Source organism: Corvus brachyrhynchos, unplaced genomic scaffold (genome assembly GCF_000691975.1).
Source record: "Corvus brachyrhynchos isolate BGI_N302 unplaced genomic scaffold, ASM69197v1 scaffold101, whole genome shotgun sequence".
Classification (NCBI taxonomy): domain Eukaryota; kingdom Metazoa; phylum Chordata; class Aves; order Passeriformes; family Corvidae; genus Corvus; species Corvus brachyrhynchos.
In genome coordinates, this window is record NW_008237239.1 from 2,191,476 (window position 1) to 2,200,318 (window position 8,843).

Below are 8,843 nucleotides of genomic sequence, written 5' to 3' on the forward strand. Positions count from 1 at the left end.
AAGCTTCTGTTGCTCTTGGACCAAACTTGGCTTCGGGGAACCTGGCCTCGGGGTGGGAGCTCCGAGAGGGACCCGTGGGACGGGGGAGCCCCGAAGGGCATGCCCAGAGCCTGCCGCTGCTCAGGGTGCGGGTGTCTCGCCCCACGGGGTCCGTCCCGCTCCCGGGGATGCTCCCCGCTAGGCCTTGGCTGGAGGATGAGCATCGTGCTGGAGCTCGGTTCTCCGCAGGGAACGGGGAGTCCTTCCAGCCTCCTGGCAGGGCTAAGTGTTGGGGAGGCTCGGGATGCTCCCGTTTCCACCTTGGAAACACATCTCCTTTGCAGTCGACCTCAGAATGCGAGTGTGGGAGAGGGGACATAGCCCATGGGCGAGGTGGCACAGCCGGGGCCGTGAGGAGGGGGCAGGTTTCCCTGAGAGTGCCGAACATGTTCTGAGCGAGACTTTCCCTCTCCTAGCCCGGTGGCAGGGGCGCTGCCCACCTGCGCCCCTGATGTGCACCAGGGGACGTGGGTACTGCTGGGCGTCCTGCCTTGCCGCTGCTGTCGGGGGCGGATTTTACCGGGGTGCTTCCCTGTGCGTGGAAGATCCCTGTTTGCAGCCTCTTCCCTCTTTTCCCTGCACGGTGGCAGACTGTCGCCATCGGTCGTGCAGACGGGCTGTGCGGCTGAGCTGTGACTTCCCATGGGCGTGGGGGCATCGATCTGTGGCTCTGCCTTGCGAAAGGGAAGGTGTGCTCAGCCCAGCGCATCTCCTGGGGAGCCCGGTCCTGTGCTCCTGCTCTGGAGAGATGTCAGATCTGGAGTCCTCGCTCTGGACATGCCGTTGTCACACTTCTCGTTGGGCAGCCAGGCAGCTGGCACGAGGTTTTAGGTGTCCCGTGGTGATTTATGCCAGGAATTTGGATGCCTCTAGTTGTGAGCCCCCTTCACAGAGGCCCGCAGTAATGCCCACAGTCCCAGTACAATCTCCTCCACATCTCCCAGGCTTGCTGTGCCCCACGGGTCCTGCGCAGCTCCTTGCTGTGCCAGCACTGATGCTGAGTTGGGCTGCATCCTGGCTGCGGGGTGCCCACCCTGTGGCTACAGATCACAGGTGGCACTGGGCTTCCCCCAGGTGCCTGTTGTGTGGCAAAGGGTGCCCTGGGTTTATCTGCAACAATGGATGTGAGTACAAGAGTCTGATTGCTGTGTGCAAAAATCCTCCTCCAGAAATCCCCTTCTCCCAAGCATCACTGACATAAGGTGAAATAAGCACAGATTCTGCAGTTTTAGGGCTCTCTATGGGTTTTGCCGCAACCAACAGTAGACGGGGCTGAATATAAACCAGACTTTTATCGGTTTCCCTGGGTTTTTATCTGTTTCCCAGTGCAAGACTCTTGCTGTCAGAATGAAAACAGATGTTTGGCTGCCTGTTTAAGCCAGAAATGCCTCTGGTTAGGACGCTAGCAGTATTAGGATCTCCAGCCCCATCCCATTTACCTCAGTGGCTTCAAAGGCTGCCTGAGCATAACTGCTCTTAAACTCCTCTGGTTGCTGCCAGAGAGGTTTCCCCTGCTCCCTTTAAAGGATAATAAGGGAAATATATACAAAAATCCGTGCAAATGGTGGAGGAGGGTCTCAGAGTGATGTGCTGAGGAAGTGAGCATGGCTTGGCACAGCGTCTCAGCTGGAGCTCTAGTCTGGCGCTGAGTCCCCAGTGCTGCTTCCCTGTGTCCTCATCCAGCTCTGGGTGCCTTGCTGGGCACTGCAGGCTCTCCAAGGAGCTCTTCAGAGGAAACCCGGTGGAGATTCTGGGCCCTTGCTGTGGAGGCACAGCAGCAACAGTGGGATGAATACCCATCCCCAGGAGTGCTGTGTACACACACCCACCTGGGAGACAGCCCTGCTTACTCTGTTCTTTAGCACATGGACCCAGAGAGAGAGTGCTTTCCCGTGTCTGCTTTTGTGTTTTAACAGATGGATTGCTATTTTGCTGTGGGACACCTAAAAGTACGTCCTGTGCATGGGGTTGGAGCTCATCAACCTGCTGGTTTTGTTGTAGCTATCCTGACAGTAATGCTGCCTGGGGGTGGTGGCAGGAGGGTCCGGCAGGTCCTGCTGCAGGCTCGGGGTGTCCTCCTTTGTGCACAGGGGTACAGAGCAAGGTGGCACTGGCCCAAAAGGCCATGGCAGGGCTCTGCTGAATCCCAGCTCCTGGGGTGCTCCTTTTACCTGTGCAGCTCACTGCTGGTGCCCTGACAAGTAACTTTGTGTGTAAATGGGGATTTCTTCAAAACTCCTGGGAGGAGCAGCTGACAACAAATAGCTTAGTGGCAAAAATGTGTGTGTGTGAACTACAGTCTAAACGGGAGAGGGAAAACATCCAGTTACAGAACTAATGCAAATGGAGTTGGCTTTCATCTCTCCCTGCAGCATCCTTTGTGGAAGGCATTTGCATTTCCCCAAAGTCCGTTTGCTACCTATCCTTCAAGCAAATCCAGAGCTAGAGAGCAGAGGAAAGCCTGTTTACAAGGTGTGGGGTGGCTTGCCAAATCTGGAGAGAGCTGAACTCAAAATATTTGATAATGAAAAGCCTTATTTTAAGGTAGCAACACTGAACACAGCAGGGGATGGCACACACAGACTGCGGTCTGTGCTCCACTATTGAGTGCAGGGTCGGGGCGCCATTCCTGAGCTCCTGCTGCACCATTTCATGCAGGTGACCCATCCAGAAGGGTGATGGGGAGAAGGGGGGCTCATAAATTCCTCTGACCTCCCCCTGGCACGACTCCGGGAAGACTCCTGTGGCTCCCATCAAAGATTCACGAGCCCTGGGGTTCTCAAGTGTCCTCAGTGGTGTGGGGGGCTCCTGCAAACAGCTCCAGGGTGGACTGCTGCCATTCCGGAGGGAGCCTCCAGCCCAGAAGACACAAACAAAACAGGATTTCAGGAGCACTCCAGCAACAGCTATTAGCTATGCTAAAAGGATTAACAGCTCTGCAGGACTCATCAAGTGTTTAAAACGTAACTCAAGCATCAAAAGCGACTCTTACAGGCTCACATTTTCACATCAAGAAACTGTGAAAATTTCTATCCAACTTAATTAAAACATTCACTCGGCTCGTTAAAAATAAAAAAAGACAAAACAAAGGCCTTTTTTCCTTAAGTACCAAGCCATTTTGAAGAGAGGAGTTTACAGCAAAGTATGCATATTTCTTTGTTATAGAATCACCTTTATGAAAGTCTCCTGTCTCCAGATCACTGTCTGACTAAACTCAAGCTTTCCAAAAAGGAAATAAATACGGTTTTGGTATTGTTTTTGTTGTTATGCTTTTTCCCTGGCTAGGGACCACAGAAGAGACATGAAAAAGTGAGAAAAGCTTTGTAGAGAAAGTTAGATAAGAGGGTGGGGGAGTGTCAAAACCAGACCTATAATAGGAAACAAGCCACTGAAGTGCTGGTGAAAGTACCTTTTATCTTGAAGGCTCCAAGTGCTGTGCAGTGCATGCACACAAGAGCTGAAAAATAATCAACAACAACTGGCATCACCACCTTTGCCGGCAGGAGAGTCACCCCAGGCAGGTCACTGGCTCACTCACCATCGGTCCCTGACTGCCTCTCTGCTTTGTCTGGATTCATTTTTGGGCCACTCACTTGAAGAAGGACATTGAGGTGCTGGAGCAAGTCCAGAGAAGAGCAGCAAAGCTGATGAAGGGTCTGGAGCACAAGTCTGATGAGGACCAGCTGAGGGAATTGCGGGGCTCAGCCTGGAGAAAGGGAGGCTCAGGGGGGACCTTATGGCTCTCTACAACCACCTGAAAAGAGGGTGTGAAAAGGTGGGAGTTGCCCAGTTCTTCCAGGTAATAAGTGACAGGGCAAGAGCAAATGGCCTCAAGGTTTGCTAGGGGAGGTTTGGGTTGGATATTAGGGAGAACTTCTTCATGGAAAGGATTGTCAAGCATTGGAACAGCTGCCCAGGGAAGTGGTTGAGTCACCATCCTGGAGGGATTTAAAAGATGTGTAGATGTGGCTCTTAGGGACTTCATAGTGGTGAATTTGGCAGTGTCAGGTTAGTGGTTGGACTCTACAATCTTAGCAGCTTTTTCCAGTCTAAATGATTCTATGCTTCTATGATTCCATGGCTGAGGTGTGATGTTGCTTATCAGCGCCTTCCCAAGCCCCTTTCCCTGTGTGCTTGGTCCTGGTCAACATCACAGCCACGGGGCTGTGATTGAATTCTCCTTCCCTGTGATGTGTGCCAGGTGACAATGGGTCAACCCCAGGCTTCAGCATGTACTCACCCTGGCCACTCTCATCCTCCTCAGAGGCCTCAGTTATTTCAAGCACCCGGGGAGATGTAAAATAGGTAGTCAGAGTCCCCAGAGTTCCAGTATAACTGGAACGGTGCCACTGGAATTATGGGTGCATTAAACACAGTCTTTAAACTTAGTAAACGCTTTTTTGACTTTCATAGAGGCCTTGAACATGATAGGATTTCATCCCATTATGTTAATTTTCTTGGTTTTGATTGATAATGAATTAGTGTTCCTCCCCAAAGGAATAGACACGTCCTCTCTTTCCTCTTGTTTGTGTGTGAGTTTGATTTCTCCCCCTTCACACTGTCCTGCCTGGTCAGAGTGCTTGGAAGGGCAGTGCTGAGAAATGCCACGAGGAGCAGTGCTGCTCCTGCTGCAGCTTCCCAAGGGGATTTGCAGCACCTCTTCCTTCTTGCCTTCCCACCTGGCCATTTTCTTGAGGCAGACTGTAGGACTTGAGCAAACAGCCTCCTGCCCCTGGGAACCCTCTGGGCTGGGCCAGCTGTGTGTTCCCGTGCCAGGGACAGCAAGCTGCTGTCGCACAGGGCTGGTGGCATGGGAAGGTGTGTGAGCACAGACTTTACAACCATGTACTCAGTGCACGGTCGGGATGTGAAATGCAGGAATTAGGAGGTAGACAGGGTTTTTCCATCAAATGTTTATAGCACTTTCCTCACTATGTGTCTAGACATAGCTATAACTGAGGGAGAGGGCTATTACCTAGGAATAAAACCACTGAAACCAGCCCTGGAGAGCTTGTCGCTGTGTTTCCAAGGAACTGGGAGATTCCTTATGATTAATGTAACAATATCAAAGGCTATAAACTCACCACAGCTGGGTACTGAGTCAGGGGACACACTTAAAATGTACCTGCCACTTGCAGCTTAGACTTAGCATTAACTGTGGTCTCTTGCCAGTCCTTGGCCATTCCAAGGGCTGCCACTTGTTTACAGATCAGGGGTTCAGCTCTGCTGACTCCACCAACTCCAGTGGCATCGTAAAACAGCCCAGTGGTCGCCAAGGTCTAATTACTCATTACAGTGTGGACCAGTGGTGGTGTGGAGGAGAGGAGAGGTCGTGAGTGGAGCCCAGGCTGTGTAGCTCATGGGGAAACTGCCTTCACACCTGATAACTTGAGGTAGGAACAGCAGGAGCTGTGTGCATGGGAGCTCCTGTGCAGATGGGAAGTGCTTGGGAACTCCTCCCAGAATGTGCAGTCTCCACCCCAGTCCTTTTGATAGAGGTGGGAAAAGTTATACTGCAGGGATCTTATTTTTTCGGATGCAAATTCTGCTCTCTGCAAATTCTGCTTCTGCCATGTCCAGCACAGCAGGGTCTCAGTCTGCCTAAGGCTTTGCCATACTGTTATAGCATCAGTAAAAGTAATAAAGAAGAGAATGGACTCCCTGGAAAAATACCACGAAGCAAACCACTGACACACTCCTGGCAGTGTCCACAGTGAAAGCCCAGAGAATTACTTTTTTCAGCTAAGAGTAGCCTACCTACAGTAGTCTGAATGATGGAGTGAAGTGGCAGGGGATGTCTCTTCTGATCCCTTGATTGAATTAGAGGATGAAAAAGGGAAGGGAAAGGGTCACACTGACGGCTGGGACCTTTTGGTACCTGCTAGCCTATGGCTGATCTGCCTTCTGAGGGAGGAAGGATGAGAAACAGCAGCATGGCAAGTGGTTGGTGCAGAATGCAGGAGGTGGGAAATTTGGGCCAGCACCTGTGTACCTGCAGGAGATGCTCCCCAAGCTGGGTTTCCTCCCCCAGTGAGGTTTCTTCCTCCAGATTAGGTTTCCTCTGCAGATCGTGCACCGTGTCCAGGCCTTGTACTCCTGCAGAGTTTTCTTGTGTCTCACATTCAGGATTAGGAGGCACTTGGGTAACATGGCCCTCTAAATACCTAAGACCTATTAAAAATTGCTCTCATTTGACTCCACAAACAGTGCCATTGGGAATACAGCAATGCTTCTGGGATGTGAGTAAATATTGGCCTTGAATGAAGTTGTGGATAATGGGAGATAAGTTATCAACAGCTGTTTAACTTCATATTACTTCCATGCAAGATAACACTGAGCTTTTGCAAGAGGTTAATAACCAGATGCAGAATCCATCGCTGCAAACACAGGCACCTGGCAAAGTGCATCCATAATTTTTCCACTGGAGTGTTATTACAGCTGAAGGAGCATGGTAGCAGGGAAATGTGCCGGTCAGTCTGGCTCCAGTGGCACCACAGGTGATGTTGTTGAGCTTGTGCAGTGATCAGGAGGACAAGGGTACTTTCCTGTGGGTCTGGCTCCTCCAGATCGAAGGGGTTAGGATGGCATCATTATCTGGTTGTATTAACAGAGCTTTTGTTGCTGCTAATCAAGCTTGAATCCCTGTGCTGGGCAATGCCTGTATTGCATGTCCGAGCACAGTGACCACAAAGCAGAGCGTGAAGGAGGACAAGCAGGCATTAATACAGATATTTAGAAGGTGGTGTTCAAAACATGAAGTGTGCACCAGTTGTGGATCACAGGATCACCACAAAAAGGAATGCAGCTGATGCTAATCAAGATTTTAACCCAGAGTTATGGGTCCGCATCATCTTAGATGGCTACTGGTCTCTGGTATGGCTGTTCCAGCCTGCTGTTGGACCTGTAATTCCATGGAATTCGAGGAAGAGGTTGGCAAAGACCAGAGGCACTCAGGGAGATTGGAAAGGCTCTGTTAGCGAGCAGCACTTGGCTCTGCAGCCACCAGGCTTCTCTGCAGAAGGACTCCTTCCCAAGCGTGTCACTGGCTGTGGAGTTGGGGCAGAGAAGGTATCTCCAGCCACCTGCCCATTGCCACAATGCAGGCCTACACTGGCTGTTTTAATTACATTCCTCTCAGTTGATCCTGGCCACGGATGCTGCAGACTTTCAGCACTCAGATTCACAACAAGTCAGAGCCAAGGGAAGAGTTGGGGTGGGATGTGGAGGGAGTGGACCACTGCCTGCTCTCCTCTGCCTGCTGGGCCCATGGAGCTCCTCAGTGCTCTCCCTGCTGATCAGGCAGACACGAGGTCACCGGTGTCAATGCCCGGCTGGGACATGCCTTGGATGTCTCTGAGGATACCAATTGGCTTGACTGAGCCCTCGGCGGGGGCTCCTGGCAGAGCTGGGCTGGCTTTCAGTGCTCCTGGCTCCCAGCCCCTGCTTTATCCAGCAGACCACACTGCTGCTCAGCAAAGCTGGCTGCAGATGCTAGGACAGCAGCTGCAGTCCTATTGATCCCTGTGGGGATGATAAGCCCAAATGAAGACCCTTGGGAAATCAGCACAGAATACAAAAATCTGGCTGCAAAGCAGAGGCTCAGACTGTGACAGCTCTGCAGACAAACCCATGTGAGAGTCCAGCTGTGCAGAGCATCCACAGAGAACCTGCTTTGAACATGGATTTGATGTTTGGGATACATAAGGAAATCTTTGTTGCTTTGCATGAGCCCATCACACCTTTTAGTTCTCCCATAGGAAGCATCTGGATGCAGATCCAGGTCCTTGTACCCAGGGAGGGAGCAAATCCTCAGCTTCCCTGGGATGAAGTGGGTTGCTCAGGTTGTGAGGCTGGAGCGAACAAACAGATGAGCAACTTGGAAACATGCAGACTTCTTATGGTCTCAGGGCTGGAAGGTTCAGAGGAACACTATGGCCCCCCCAATGAAAGAAGCCTCTCCTTGTCCCAGCACTGCACTGGCTGTTGCACAAGTAGATGGGAACACGTGTGTTTTCAGGCCATGCCATATTCCTGGTATTTATACCCTGCTGGAATAGCTGGGAGCAGGGGCTGTGTGTGCTGGAGGCAGTCTGGCCTTGCTCACTCCCCAGCATGTTCCAGGCTCCAGGTGCTTTTGGGCCAGCACCATTAAATGGCTCATAGCATTACTTGCTTAGGCAAGCACATCTCTGGAGTCTTGCTAGTAGCTCCAGTTAAGAAGAAAGCTGTGTTACTAATCCTCATATATAGCTGTTTTTTTCCAGCTGAAGCATTCCAGCTGAACTTTTCCCCCTGTGCTGTTTGCAAACCAGGCGGAGTGCGAGCGTGCCCTCACCCTTCCCACACACCAGACACAGCAAGGCAGCAAGCAAATGGCAGGTCTATGGTTGTCCTTAGCAATTAGCAACTAGCTCCAGCTGCCACTACTGCTGCCCTGGGATGACTTCTCTGTTCCCTGTGGAACATTTCATTTCTGCAACAGCAGCAGAGCCAGGAGATGCAGGTTTGCTTTTTTTATAGCCACGCCTTGCCTTTGCCCGTCATTTACCCAGCAAGGTTAAATTGTAGTCTGAAATCAACTTTATTATTAAAGGTCCTGAGTTCTTGAGTTATTAAAGGTAGGACAGCCTGGGTTGGCCCTTGTGGACTTGCATGTCTGCATTTAAAAAGCAAAGGAAATTCCTGTAGATGTGCCAGCAGCACCTCATGCTAAGGCTGGTCAAGTTCTATGTCCAAGTGAGTGCTCCCTGCTGTGGACTGTAACCTCGTGATTCTCTTCTGGAGCTGGATTTTAAGCTCCTGCT